This window comes from Bidens hawaiensis, unplaced genomic scaffold (genome assembly GCF_021521415.1).
Source record: "Bidens hawaiensis isolate Kalapana, Puna unplaced genomic scaffold, B.hawaiensis_p1.1 tig00041890_1, whole genome shotgun sequence".
Lineage (NCBI taxonomy): Eukaryota > Viridiplantae > Streptophyta > Magnoliopsida > Asterales > Asteraceae > Bidens > Bidens hawaiensis.
In genome coordinates, this window is record NW_027497431.1 from 93,145 (window position 1) to 109,169 (window position 16,025).

A 16,025-nucleotide genomic window follows, 5' to 3' on the forward strand; every position below is an offset into this window, starting at 1 on the left:
GGTTGCTCTGTTTTGACATTTGCTAACATAAAGACAGATTTTAACTACTAATCATTTAATAACTTTTTTGAAGAGTTAAAATGGGTTTTTTTTAACAGAATTGTTGTTTTAATAGAATTGTTGTTTTAATAGAATTGTTGTTTCTTGTTAGTTGATCATAAAAATGGTAGAGAAACAACATTGGTCGAATGAGCAAATAAAATGTTTATTAGAAACATGCATTGAAGAGAAAAACGCTGTGGGTAAAAAAGGGTTGAGTTTGCACAAAGAATCGTGGGCTAAGGTAATACGGGTTCTTAAGGAAAAGTTTGGATTGGATTTGAGTCAAAAACAAGTCAAAAACGCCTATGATAATCTTAAAGCCAAATACATAGGATGGTTGTATTTGAAAAACAAAACCGGCAACATCTACAACCCTCAAACAAATACCTTTACCTTAACGAACGAGGAATGGGAAGACTTTAAGAAGGTATGTTCATATATTTTTATTTTTTAACATCTACCTCTACCTTAAAGTCCACCCCTAGTTTATTTTTTAACATCTACCATTATTTTTTTAGGGGCATTCGAAAGCGGCATCCTTAAAAACAACTCGTGTTAAAAGGGTGGATCGAGATGACGGCTAAAAATTTAGGACTTTTGAAGTAGTTTTTGTTTTGTTGAAAACATTATTTGTTTTTGGTGTATGTTTTTTAGTTATGTTGAAAACATTCTATGCTTTTTGGTTAAGTTTAACACATTGTATGTTATTTTATGGCTATGTGACATGGTTGTTTATGCTTTATGATAATGGTTGTTTATGCTTTATGACATGGTTGTTTATGTTTTATTAACAGGTTCATAATGAATAATGATGAGAAAATACTTCTAGTAGTTGTTATGTACTTCTATATCCTCTTTTTTTGGAAGAGGGGTTTGAAACGAAAACGAGACAATGATTCGTCAATAACGGGACATAAATACACGTTAGAGTTATTGCAAGGAAATCCCAAACAATGCATTGAATTGTTACGCATGTCCCGTGAATCATTTGTTCGACTATGTGCACATTTTAGAACAAATTATTCGTTAAAGGATAGTAAACATGTTTCGGTTGAGGAAAAGATGGCTATGTTTTTGATGATAATCGGCCATAACCAACGTTACGTGGTTATCAAGCGTAGATTTCAACACTCAAAGCAAACAATTCATAAATTCTTTCATGAAGTGTTGGATAAAATGATGCTTTTCGCCAAATTTATGATAGTACCAACTTCTTTCAATCCGAATCCAAACATTCCGGGACATAACAAGAGGCTACGAAAGATTTTTAAAGGAGCGGTTGGTGCACTTGATGGGACCTTGATACATGCTGTTGTTCCTACTAGACAACAAGATTTATATAGAGGAAGGGGAAAGGGTGATTGTTATCAAAACGTATTAGCAATTTGTGATTTTAACATGATTTTTACTTTTCTTGTGGCCGGATGGGAAGGGGTAGCACATGATTCTAGAATATTATCAGAGGCATTATTAGATCCACACGCGCCATTCCCATTTCCACCATCAGGTATTTTTATTGTTTGTTAATTATTTCTATGTTAGTTTAATATTGTAATTAATTGAAAATATTTACAGAGAAATACTATCTTTGTGACGCCGCGTATGCACATATACGAGGATTTATGGCTCCATATCGTAATGTGAGGTATTGGCTTGGAGATTTTCGTCGGAGACGTGCGTTAACCAATAAAGAAAAATTTAATCATGCACATGCAAAACTTCGAAACGTCATTGAGCGTGCTTTTGGTGTCTTGAAAGGAAGATTCCCTATATTGAAGAGGATGGCACCATTTCCATTGGAAACACAAAGGAACGTTACCGTTGCATGTTTCGCACTACATAATTTTATTAGGAAACAAGGTTTGGACGATGAGTTGTTTACACAATACGATCAACCCAATGTGTCGATTGGAAATAGTCGTGGGCAAATTGATGCTGATGAAGACGAGGTTGAAGCACTTGGCACTGCATCAGATCGGGAATATATGACTCAGTTAAGAGATGAAATTGCTGAGCAGTTAATGCAAAATACGGAATAAATGATTTAAAAAATGTTTGTGGTATTATGAATATTATTTCAGTGTTGTTGACTATTATTTAAATTTTGATGTTGAAGACCTTTTTTTATTAATATTTCAGTTTATTTAAATTTCAGCTTATTTTAGCAGTCTGCAGATGTTAAAAAACAAACAGTCTTCTTGTTGCAGACTGCAGAGTTTTGGTCCACCTCTTCTGCTACAGATGTTGGCAGATGTGGTTTCGCAGTCTTCTGACATTTTACATCTGAAAAACAAACAGCACCTTAGTAAAACAACCAACACATCAAGATATGATAATCGATTAACCATCAAAATAATTTGCAATAAAAACAAAACAATGTGAATAAAATAATAAAGAAATTTTTTGTGACACAAAACTTGTTAATTATACTATAGTAATAATATTGGAATAATGTATGTAGAAGATATGGCACGAAGATCAACAACATTATTGTACAGTCTTGTCTTTTAAGATTAATTGTGTGTTTGGTGATTTTAGTTTAATGGACATATTAGCACGGTAACCTAACCGGTGTCATAGATTACTCCCTTTGATAACCTAACCCAACTCAACTCAACTCAACTCAACTCAACTCAACTCATTTCTATTAAGAAAAAAAACAATATTTCACATTTTCATCAAAACAACCCAACAATAATTTTTCACACAAATTTACAAGCCAATCCAAACTAATTTTTATTTATTAATTATAACTATTTTGTGAATAATTTGCTTCGTTTGAGTATAATTTTGCATGACATGCTTCACATAGGATGTTCTGATCACCATTGAAGCAAAAATTGATACAGACACAAATGTTTCAAATTTGATACAAGTTAGAATGATTGATAGGTGTGGGGTGGCATGTCATAAGTGTTCATTATCTATTATTAAATTTTAATAGTCGAGAGAAAAATAGTCAATTCATCGAATCCCGAACCTTTTGATTTTTTTCTAAAAATGTTCTTGAAAATAAATTTGAAACGCAAATCATGTTTAAAATTCTATCTTTAATCCGTTTGACATTTTCAAATCAACACTTTGAACCCGTAACAAATTTGATAATAAATCTATTTGTATTCTCAAACTTTTAAAAATACTTAGATTTCTCATTTTTAACCCATAACAAATTTTGACCCAAATGTAGTTAACTTGTACCAAACAATCTATTTACCGTTTTTCATTGGAAAACCAAATTTAAGTTCCACAAAACCCGAAACAATCATTGATAAAGAACCCAAGAAATTAAATATGATAAACTTTGTTATATATGAAAGTAATTAGTATATATTTACTAAATTAACCGAAAAATAAATTGATATATTTAAAGCATATATTTATAATTTATAAATTTATATGACAATTTACAATAATAATAATAATAATAGATAAGCGGATTGATTTAAAAAAACAATCAACTTTTAAGCATAGATTTATGATTTAATAATTAAAAAAATTACTTTGTAAAATGAAAGCATATTCAAATTTGTTTTTCTTTATAATATCCAACAATATATACATAGTAAAATATGTTAATGATAACATATGAAATTATATATTCTTTTTAATTTTTAACAAACATGATTTGTTGTTAATTTTTGGATTTCAATAAATATTTTGGAATAAGTAGTATAATAATATGAATATTAATTTTTATAAATATGTATAAATATATTATAAATAAAATGTAAAAGGAAAGTGAATATGGACATATCTCAGGGGTTAATTAAGATCTTAGTTTTAGAGGGAAAAAGTTGTGAGGTTTAACTATAAACCAACATGTGTAATAACTATTTTATTTTATTAGAATAGGTAGATTATAAATTATTTTACAAAATAAAGAACAAAAATTTGGTACGATTTATCAATGATAGAAAGTACGAAATTAAAAAAAGATTAGAAATAGATAATGAGGCATGAATTTAAAAATATGTTAATACTAATTTACACCATAAACAAAGAAAATAGAATAAAATTTTGACTTTATATTTATAAATTAGATGAAATTAGTTTTTAAGATGATTAGTTTTATTTTAAAGTATATACGACTATTCAATAGTACATGTTATGTGTGGCATTCGTCATTTTCGGTTTAACTTGTATTTGTATTTGTATCGGAAACTTGATCCATTTTGTCTTTCGGATCCTTCGTTATTAATAAATATTGAGTTTTATGTTTTATTTATGTTTCACAATTGTCAGATCAAGAAAACACCCTTTACGGTGCCTTAAAACACCCGTTTATTATCAAAACGACTTGAAACGAACTTCAGGGACCCAAACCGCCAAACAACCAAAGTTAAAGGGGTGTTTTAAACTAATTGATAACCCTTACTTTTTCCACCACCGTCAACCTAGTTTGACCATTTTAACCTATTCTAATGTATGTAACTCTTGAAAGCAACATTATGGTCAACCCTTCACTTTTTCCCTATATAAACAAGACCAATGCATCCCATTTTGGTTTGCTCATTCACCTCAAACTCTCCCCAATCTAGATCTAAGTATTCTTCTTCAAACTCTTGATAGTTTGACTTCTCAAGGTCAAGCTACTTCTAATCTTGGTTTCTAACTAACTCTTGTTAATTAAAGCTTGTTATTATAGCTTGTTAAAAATACTCCCCTTGTTTCTCTGGCTTTCGCTTCTCCGGCCATGGTCGGTTTAGGTGTATTGTTAGGTAAGGCTTCATGGAGGACTATTATAGTCCTTGTTAAACACTTTAATTTATACTTTAATTTATGTAAGCTTACTATTGTTATTTAGTTTCTAATTACTTTAGTTTTCAAATCATTTTAATGAGTTCTAAGGTATTAGGTATGTGGCAACCATCCTCGGTTTCATTCCGAGTCAAGGACCGAACTATAACCGAACTCTTGTTTAAATACTTTATTATTTACATGTTGTATGTAAGACTTTAATATTATCATTTCTAAGTTTATTATAATAAGTTATATGGTATTGGGTATGTGGTAACCATCCTCGGTCTTATACCGAGTCAAGGACCGAACCAAGACCGAACTAAACCGAGTCCACTCGCTTAAGACACACTAGTTGTGTTTTGGGCCATCGAATCTCATATTTTTCTTTAAAACTATATTATAAACTAATTTTAATTGTTTTATCAAAATACTTGGTATGTTAGATCCAACTTGATCATATAACAAGTTTGGACCGACAAAACCAAACACTCGCTTAATGGACGTCGAGGTTCTTCTTAATAGAACTACACACTTGGTTAAGTTTCTTTTGATTTCATTGAGTTATCTCATAACATTTATTACTTTGGAATCTCGGCTTCGAGCTTGGTCAATTATCAAGACTCGAACCGACAAGTCCGAACACTCGTAAAATCTCATCTTAGTATCTATTTAACAAAGGATCTTGCAATATTGCAACATTACCCAAATATTTACTTAACAAAGGTTAAGTAAAACTAATTAATAGAATATCGAGACCCGATTTCGAGTAAACTTACTTTTCTAAAACCATTACTTTAATTTCTTATGTATTTACATTTTAACCTTCAAACTTCAATTATTTATCTTACTAGTCATGTTATTTTACTTTAAAGTTTTTAAGTCCATCTACTAACTCCAGACCCTTTTTAATCTATGTCTTACTCGTTGAACTTACCTTTCCGTTTTATCGCAAACTAATCCTTCAAGTTACTTATTTCATGTGAGTACATTTCATCCCCCGTTTTCCTTTTTATACTCTGGGGTAACATGCATACCAATTCAAAACAAGAATGATTTATAATACTCTATCCTCAAACTACAAACTCTAGGTTGTATGATACTTCGAATAATTACTCTATTGTGTGTTATATGCTTCATATGTTTTACGTGCACGGGTGTTTATTTTTATGTTGTTGTTGAGCCTCGATAAGTATGATCATACGCACCCCTAACTACTTTAACCTTGTGCTAGTAGAATAGGGCCTCGTTATCTGAATATGTCGGTTGTTACCGATTAGAAAGGATCCTCGTTTATTTATGATTTATATACCGTAATTGTTGCTTTTATTTATAGTTTCATATACGAGTTGTGGATTTTGCCTCATATTATATATACTCAAAACTATGAAATTACTCACCAACATTCGTGTTGACAAATATTATTTTATGCATTTTTGTCACAGCCCCCGACCCCTATACCTTTGGAGGGAAGCCGCGAACATTGATTGGTGGTATCGGTGTTTATTAAATTATTTTGCAGCGGAAAATTTCATCAGAACCATAGTTAGGAAAAATGATCAGAGTTATAAAAACACCATGATTATTATTATGATAAACCGGGAATTTAATCCCTTTTTATACAAACATAAGTTTTATAGGGTTAAACCCTAATTTACAAAACACGTTTCTTTATTCTGGAGACAAGCCACTTATTTAAGCTGGAAGCCCGCAGGCATCATTCATTTTTCTCTAACAAGTCACCTGAAACATGTTTAAAATATTTGATCAGCAAGAAATACTGGTGAGTACATTTATTTGTAAATGACACATTTTACAGTTACAGCATTTAGATGTTTTTACATCTGTCTGCTTACAAATTACCGAAAGGTACTTGTCACTCAACCGTATCTATGACCGTGGTTATATTACTTATTGGCTAACACTTGTCCAATAAGTAACGTGTAATAGCCCAGTAGGCAAGCCTTGTATACAAAACCCCACAATACCAGTAGTACCATCCTGTAAGTCTACAGAGACTTAATCACTGTAATGTATTTAAAATACTTTAAAAATATATTTGAAAACATTTAGACCATTTGCCATGAGTTTTATAGGTTTTGAAATGATCATAACAATGCGGGAAAAATAGTTGTCTCGTGAAAATGTGAATTGTATAAAAACTCGAATGTCTCATGTAACACCCCGGCTAAAGCGGAATACGCCCGGTTGTGACGTACATATTGCCCAAAACACATGTGACACTATTAAGTGACAATAATATCATTAATTCATTCAAATCCCAAGTACACAAGTTGTTCAATAAAACAATTACAAAGGAAAACAATAAAACCCATGTCTTATTTATTTATTGTTGAAATAACCTATCTTCTAGTGACTTCGTCCATTTCATCCTCTAATGAAAGTACATGTAGCATATATATATAAAATAATGTCAACTAAATTAATAGTTGGTGAGTTCACTCAGTTTTAAATAATATATATAAAAAAACATACAATTCCATGAAAACTTGTGAAAAAACACATAAGGGTTCTTTACACTAGAAACGATGGTCCATGAGTGTAAAGAATAAATGAAAGTCTTTTCCAGTTGGGATTGTGCACCAATGTACTCAGATCGGAGTCCCTTTTCCACCAGAAACAAATGGTCCATGGGTGCAAAGGGGGCGTATGATCATACTTATCGAAGAAATCCATGCACGTAGTAATTGAGCAAGTAACAAGTAAACACACAAGTCCATGATCCGAATTGAATTTTTGATAGGATATATATGCTACCCCCAAAATAGTAAAATGGGTAAAAAGGGGGTGTGAGAAACTCACCTTTGATATTGGAGACAACTTGAAATAAATAACCGAAAGCGAGTTAACAAACTAAGCAATTGAATCTCACGAAACTATAAATAATAACGAAGATACAAAAAAAATCAAGGACTAGTAATCGGGATTGTAAAGTTAATTAACTTATGGTAAATGGGGACTTGGGGATTTTTAATGAGTTTAACAAAAATGAAAAAAGTTTATATAAATCATTTGATGTTTATTAGTTGAAGAATGATTTGTAGACAAATAATTATAACTTATTAATATAAGATTAAATAATAATATTAATACCAATTTATGATTAAACATTTGTTTCCAAGTAACATAATTAATTAATTAATTCTCATAAATAGTAGTTATACAATAATTAATTTACTCAATTATTAATTCAAAGATATGAAGTATGTTATATATATTGTAAAATATTTTAAATAAAAGAAATTTTTATAAATAATCTTATTTAAAGAAAGTTTATAAGTTATGATGATCAACGAATCATAAGATTTAGATAAATATATATTCATGTTTGTTCTTGCAAAATAACTAGACTTGATCCAAGATTTAAAAAATCAAAGTGTTCATCTTGGATATCCATGATCATAATGATTCTTAAAACCAAAATATAATATTTTTATGATAAAAGTAACATGATCATGAAAAACAACTTATGAACAAGTATGAACATTCAAGATAAAATCAAAACAAAAGCTATAAAATGCTTGAAATGGTAACAACTTACTTGTTAGTGCTCTTAAACTTAAGAAAATAATAGATTGAGGTGTGAAAATAATGGAGGATTTGTCCTCCTTTTATATTGAAAATATAAAGTTGTTATGTATTAAAGAAATTATGAAAATTAATCATATTTAATATAATTAAAACACAAATTAAAAATTGTTTAATAGGGTATTCAAAAGGTTTAACTATTTTAATAAATTTTATTGAATTTAAACATTCATTAGTTTTTATTAGTTAAGTAACATATGAAAAGATGATGATAATAATAAAATTAATATTAATAATAATAATAAATAAATAAAAGTAGTAGTTGTAGTTAAATAACAATTATAGTAAATTGCATGGGATATGTACTTAAATATTTGATCTTGATTATGAATGTTTTAAAAGAGTATGTAATACTACAAAGGTGGTGAAATGTATAATTGCATAGAAATGATCACATAAAATACATTAATGAAAAGTTGAGATTAATTAATAATATTATAAAAATATATAAATTTAAATAGAAACAAAACCGAAAATTTAAAATGGGTCAAGTTTTCGGGTTTGAAAAGTAACGAATGTTACATCTCACCTTGCAAGTTTACAATTAAAGAAAACGCCTCTTGATATTAAGCACCTAGGATAAACACAATGACATGCTAAAAGTAGTTATAATATTATTAACTAAAAATAAGCTAATCTAGACACTAAGTAATAATTCTAGACTCTTAACTTAACTAAAACTACTAACCGGAAAGTGAACCGGTCGACTCTAGTACAGCTAAGTAAGTCCGGATATCGAACCCACGAGACTCTTTAAATTACGTTAACTAGCTAACTTAGACTTAACTATTGACGCGACTATTTATTTATTATTATTAAGGGGAGTTTTACTTAAAAAAACTAAATTTAAACTAATTAAGTAAAATAAACAAGAGACAATTTTAATTGATTTAAATCAGATGACGATGAAAAACCACCTAGGCTAGAATCCCCAAAGTTTCAGTTATCAATTATTAGGAAAATGCTTGTTATGGAATTGGGATATAAAATAATCACTTAAAAGAAAACCCGAACAGGACCCCTGGCCTTTCAAGAAGACACCTTTGGATTTCTATTAAGTTCTTAAAAACACCAATTTTAATATTAGACTTCCTTACAGTTATCTAATTAATTATGATAGAGTATCTTTATAGTGAAATCCTACCTTACAGCGTGGAAATCAAAGGTAATTTGGCGAACTTAATTGACTCGCTAGACAATATTAATTAATCAAACCTAGACGGACTCCTTACGAAGAACTAAATCTAGCAATCTCAATCAACAAAGATCTAGCAATAACCTTTCACCTTACAGCTTTCTAGGCTAGCAGCACACTTTTATTCGTTTGACTAATAATATTATTCCTATGATCTTATTCGAATTCAATCATAAACTAGTCAAAAACACACAGTAGATAACCTAACAAAATCCTATCATATGAAACAATCACCAAGAATTTTGTGGAATAATAAAACTAGAACAACCAAAACCAAGTACTCATACGCTTCAATCAAATAAACCAAACAATTTACTGAATCATAAAACCATAACGAAAAGCAAATTCCACATAAAATCAAACTTCAACAATTGTTCATTATAAGCCTAGGCAGTCTAAAGTTTTAGCCAACAACCATACTCAAGAACAAACCAAAATAAATATGTTCAAATAATAAATTCATGATGAAAATAATAGATTCGAACCAATAATAATGATGTTTGGTTGAGTAGGTGTTGAACCCAAACGTTCTCTGCTCGAAACAACCCGTGCTTCACTCTTCTCTTCAAGTCAAATTAATTGCGGTCACCAACTTCAATAATCTGTGTTGAATCCTTTTTCGTGACACCCTCTCACGGCAATAGGGTTCCCCCTTCCTTATAATCGCCGGGCTTTCTTTTTTTTTAATAGCTTGTTCATTGGCCCATTTACACCACCTTGACGTGTTGCCTTTTCGATGGCCCAATACAGTAGAACATTTAAATGAATTTCGTTTGTTGCTTCAACTCCACTTCAATCTTGTACCTGTTTGTCATATTAAATCAAAATATTATAACATAAATATGGAGCATATATTACTTCAATAATTCATCTTAATTGATTAATTTGAGTCACGTAATGCATTGACACTTAGCACTCATTTATTTTATTCAAAATTCATTATTATGGTAAATAATAAAATGTAAATAATAAAATGTAAAAATTTTTTATAACGCGCTGACCAAATATGGTTGAATATGAATAAAATAAACTGATCAGTAGTGTTATTATTAAGTTGATTTACTAGTTTTAGCTCGTTGTCCCAAGTTTAGTAAAAGTATTCGATTTTAGCTCATTATCTTTTGAAATCTTAAAAACCCACATATGAGCCAACTAAAAATAATATTCAATAAAAATCTAGCTCAAAGCACTTAAAAATGTTGGAAATATTTATAATAATTAATATAATTTAGCCCATATCACACAATGTAGTATCTCTAGATTAGTATAAAACCAATAATCATAACGATAATCACAAGAGTAGAAACTTTACACGATGTCACAATGTCTTACCTTAACAGGCAGAGCTTTTGGATTCGTGTATATTTCTTTTGATCGGGTATCGTTACGATAACTTGGGTATTATACTCTTAATAAATATTATATGTGTGTGAGAATTCAGAGAGAGAGATTAGAGTTTTGGTGCAGAAACGAATGTCCCGTTTGCAACCTAGTTATAGCAGGTTTTGGACCCCTTCGCGATATGCGATGGCCGTAGGCAAAGGCGTCGCGTATCGCGAAACATCTTATAGCTTTGCTAAGTTAGCCCTAGTCTTGCCACGCCACGTGGCAAGTGACGTGTCCTCTCCGTAACCTCCACGTCTCCAGTACGCGATGGGTAGCTATATCAGCTCATCGCGGCGATGCGAGCGTGCGAAGTGCAAAGTGCGCCATCAAAGCGCCACATTGCGCCCATTGCACTTCGCCCGAGCCCGTGCCCGTGCGCATTCGGGTGCTTTGCACCCTCCGCTAGGACCACTGGGTGTGATATGTCTTATAAGAACATTAACATATGAATTTTCTTTCTTATAAAAAGCTCACTAGTTTTGTAATCTAGCGATGTGGGACAAGAAACTTAATCTCCTATTTATACTAAGGTGGAAGCCTCTCCTTCCTTTCCTCCACCAATGTGGGATGGAATTTCCCTCCTTTCATTTCCTTACTTTTTCCTTTTATTTATTTTGTGGTTTGTTATAGTCTCCCCTCCTTATTTTGAATCTCGTCCTCGAGATTTGGTTGGAATAAGTGTGGGTACTTCCGTTTCATTTCGGATCCCAATTCCCAAGTATATTCTGGTCCACGTTTTGAATCCCACTTCACTTTGACCAGAACTATTATTTTATGCTTGAGATTCTTGATCTTTCTATCTTCAATTTGCAAGGGTTTCTCAACTAATTTCAACTTTTCATTTACCTTTATATCTTGAAGGGGTACTTCTAGTGTTTTATCAGCTAAACATTTCCTTAAGTTACATGAAATACATCATGTATACCTGACATTTCCTCTGGTAATTCTAGCTGATAGGCTACTGGTCCAATTCGTTTGATAATTTGGAATGGTCCAACAAATCGTGGACTTAACTTTCCTCTCTTACCGAATCAAATTACTCCTTTCCATGGAGATACTTTTAGTAGCACCCTGTCTCCAACTTGAAATTCCAATGGTTTGCGTCGATGATCTGCATAAATTTTATGACGATCTCGTGCGGTCTTTAATCTCTCCTTAACTTGATTTATCTTGTCAGTACTTTTTGTATGATTTCAGGACCAAATAATTGTTTTCCTCCTATTTCTGCCCAACATACTGGAGTTGTGCACCTTCGTCCATAAAGGGCTTCAAATGTGGCAGCATTAATACTTGTATGATAACTGTTATTATAGGAGAATTCTATTAGTGGTAAATGGTCATCCCAATTTCCACCAAGATCTATTACACATGCTCTTAACATGTCTTCCAATGTTTGTATGGTTTAAGTCCCCGTTCCCGGTAGCCCTACTTTGGACGTTGGATTTACTCATAAACACAGTTCTACAAATCAGAGTTAATTAAAACTTTTGTGGAAACGTTAACTTCCATCATTCGTTCCAAAACATTTAATCTTTTCTTTAAAACCATAACATAAATCGTCATATTAAAACATCATCTCTTCCATCTTCAGATGCCAACCGTTCAATCCATGTCATGTGCCATCCTCATGCTAGCTTGTTAAACCTATTTACCTGCGTGCATACTAAAAGTCAGCTACGCTGAGTGAGTTCTAGTTAATCAGGTGACATTCAATACATACACTATCATACATACATACATATCTTAACCTTGTATAAATATCCATAAGAGGAACGTCACATAATATCTATTAAAAGAATCAGGGCTAATGCCCATGCTATATATTTTCCATAGAAGGACACTCTGTATAAATTCTCCATAGAATGAACATCCTATATAATTCCATAGAAGGAACATCCTATATATTTCCATAGAAGGAACACTATGCTTTCCATTGAAGGAACACTATGTTTTCCATTAAAGGAACACTATGCTTTCCATTAAAGGAACACTATACTTTCCATCAAAGGAACAATATGTTTTCCATTAAAGGAACACTCTATATATTACCCGTAGAGGGAACTCTATACATAAGTTATTATTTAATATCCATATAAGGAGACAATCACTATTCTTGGCAATACGTGCAATATCCGAAGATCGTTCACGTACTATCTATATAACATACACACATCATTCGTACATCATATATAGAAATCGTATCTTTAAATTACCACCTGGCGATACATGCAATATCCGAAGATCGTTCACGCACCGTCAAGCGTTCATCATACAAGGCATACACTTACCACTTAAGGTAAGTGTATTAACTATCACATCGAGTATGCACACAGCCCCAAAAACATAACAAGGAATGGGGCTAGAAACTCACCTGAATTTTGCTACGTTCACCGGTAGTAGTTAATCCTTTCTTTAGCTGGAACGGCTAATTGTATAACGATTACGCGTATCAATCAACTATCATTTTCCATATCGTACTTTTAGTCTAATTATAACCCTCCACGAACGGGGTCCGGGGGCAGCGCCCCTGGCAGCGGGGTCCAATGGGCAGAGCCCCTGGCTGGGGTTAAGCTAGGATTTTAAATTATTATCTAATTCGCTAACCCATTTTCCATAACGAATTAAGCCTAATTCGTTAGCTAATCCGTTATCTTCTTATCCTGATTCGTCATCTTTTCATCACCTGATTCGCCCTCTGATTCGTTACCTTATCATAGAAAATTGGGTACATAACGAATCACTTAATTCGTTATCCTTCCATAGCTAACTGGCGGGTAACGAACCACCTAATTCGTTATCTTAACATAACCTAGTTCGTTATTTGAACATAGCGAAGGAGGTGAATAACGAATCATTTGATTCGTTATCTGAACTTAACGAATGGCGAACTAATTCGTTATCTAACCATAACTAATTACATAATTCTTATCCAGACTTTGACCCATCAAAGTCAAAATCGCCAAGAACACTCACAGTCAACCTAAGCCAGATCTGCAATTAAACCCTCAAATCTTAACAAAACATCGCGTTTTAGGTATCAATGAACTCGGAATTCCAACGCCAACAAACCCCAACCATCGAAGCTTTCAAATATTACGTTTTTAATGGTCCGATTTAAGCATATATACCTACGGCCTATTTACCCTCGATTAACCTATCAAATGTTTATGAATTTCAGTGAGGTTTGCTTCGTTGAATTCGTTTTTATCATTTTCGTATAGATCTAGGATTTACTTAAACGAATCCGAACCCCAGAAACAAGTTCTAGATATAAACGTACCTTGAATGAGTCGAACTATGAACACGAGCTGGTCTTTGATGTAGGTTTGGTCCGTTACTACGTTCTAGCACCAACAAGCTCAGGTTTTCGCCTTCGGATCTTGGTTCGGGTTATATGATAGAGTTTGTGTGTGTTTATCAAGGTGTAGGCTATGGTGTAGAGATAAAAATGGAAAGGATTAGGGTTTAAGGGGTATTTATACTCCCTTAAGCCCATGGACCTAAGGCCCATCTTTCCCTTTTGGTCCATAATTAACTCCATCTAAAAGCCTACTTAGCCCATCATATTTTATTATTAATATCAACCGATCGGAAAATTGGGATGTTACATATGGTCCTTTCACATTGACCATCAGTCTGTGGATGGTATGCGATACTCAAGTTTAATTTTGTTCCATAGCTACTTGGAAACTTTTCCAAAAATGAGAATTAAAACGGCTATCCCGATCTGATACAATGGATAATGGAACTCCATGTAATGAGACAACTTTGTCTACATACAACTTAGCTAATTGTTCCATTTTGAAAGTTTCCTTCATTGGTATAAAATGAGCTGATTTTGTTAACATATCCACAATTACCCAGATTGTGTCATTACCTCTTCTTGTGGTAGGTAATTTGGTAACAAAATCCATTGTTAGAAATTCCCATTTCCATTCTGGCATTTCTAATTGTTGAAGTAATCCTAATGGCTTTTGATGTTCTGCTTTAACTTGTGAACAAGTTAAACATTTTGAAACATAATTAGTTATGTCCTTTTTCATTCCTATCCACCAATAGATTTTCTTCAAATCTTGATACATTTTATCTCTACCAGGATGCATTGTGTATTTGGATTTATGGGATTCTTCGAGAATCTTTTCTCGTAATCCTCCTATGATTGGTATCCAGATCCTGTTCCCCATTCGGAGAATTTCATCATTTCCTTTGACAAGTAGATCAATGGTACCATTTCTTTTCTCATCAGCAATATCATTTGCTTCTATTGCTTGTTTCGGAGCATTCTTTACTTCATCAATTAAATTGATTTGAAGTTCTAACCTTAAGGCTCGCACTCTTTTAGGTTTCTCATGCTCTTTTCTGCTTAATGCATCGGCTACTATATTAGTCTTGCCTTCACGATATTAGATTTCACATTCATAGTCGCTAAGAATTTTCATCTAGCGTCTTTGCCTCATGTTAAGCTCTTTTTGCCCAAAAATATATTTTAAACTTTTATGATCTGTGAATACAGTAAACTTACTACCATATAGATAGTGTCTCCAGATCTTTAGGGCAAAAATTATTGCTCCCAATTCTAAATCATGTGTTGTATAATTCTCTTCATGCTTCTTTAATTGTCTAGTTGCATAAGCAATAACTTTTTCACGTTGCATTAGTACGCATCCCAATCCTGATTTAGAAGCATCACAACAAACTGTGAAATCTTCAGTTCCTTCTGGTAGTGCAAGTATTGGGGTGTTTGTTAACTTTTGCTTCAAAGTTATGAAAGCTTCTTCTTTCTTAGGTCCCCATTCAAACTTGACATTTTTACACGTTAACTTAGTTAACGGAACTGTTATTCGGGAAAAATTTTCAATGAAACGTCTATAATATCCTGCTAATCCCAAGAAACTTCAAATTTCTGTAGGAGTCTTAGGAATTTCCCATTTTGTAATAGCTTCTATTTTAGCAGGGTCCACGTGAATACCTTTATGGTTAATCAAATGTCCTAGAAACTGTACTTCCTGTAACCAAAACTCACACTTTGAGAATTTAGCGTAAAGCTTCTCTTTTC